The sequence below is a fragment of the Sinocyclocheilus anshuiensis genome, unplaced genomic scaffold (assembly GCF_001515605.1).
Source record: "Sinocyclocheilus anshuiensis isolate Anshui unplaced genomic scaffold, SAMN03320099.WGS_v1.1 scaffold1386, whole genome shotgun sequence".
Lineage (NCBI taxonomy): Eukaryota > Metazoa > Chordata > Actinopteri > Cypriniformes > Cyprinidae > Sinocyclocheilus > Sinocyclocheilus anshuiensis.
Window position 1 is genome coordinate 407,111 of NW_015555701.1, and position 294 is coordinate 407,404.

Below are 294 nucleotides of genomic sequence, written 5' to 3' on the forward strand. Positions count from 1 at the left end.
TCTCCTGAGGCCACAAGAGGGCGCATCGAGCAAAATATTACTAATGCACGTTTCTTCAAAGCAATAAAATAAAACAACTATATTTGAAAAAAGTGCATAATGTTTATAAACCATATATAATTTTCGTTTCTTAAACGATTAGAAACAAAACAGCATTATGTATGAATGTATAGTTTAAAGGGGTCATATGATGCGAGTTCAAGTTTTCCATTCTCTTTGGTGTTACAAGCTGTTCGTGAATAGATAAGATCCCTGAAGTTGCAAAGACTAAAGTCTCAAAACCAAAGAGATATT

General features: G+C 32.7%; 1 protein-coding gene across 2 annotated transcripts in view; it reads left to right on the plus strand.

The window, feature by feature from the left end:
* ttc3 (tetratricopeptide repeat domain 3) overlaps nucleotides 1–294 on the plus strand; it is a 40,395-nt gene that overhangs the window by 26,460 nt on the left and 13,641 nt on the right. The gene's annotated exons all lie outside the window — the stretch shown is intronic.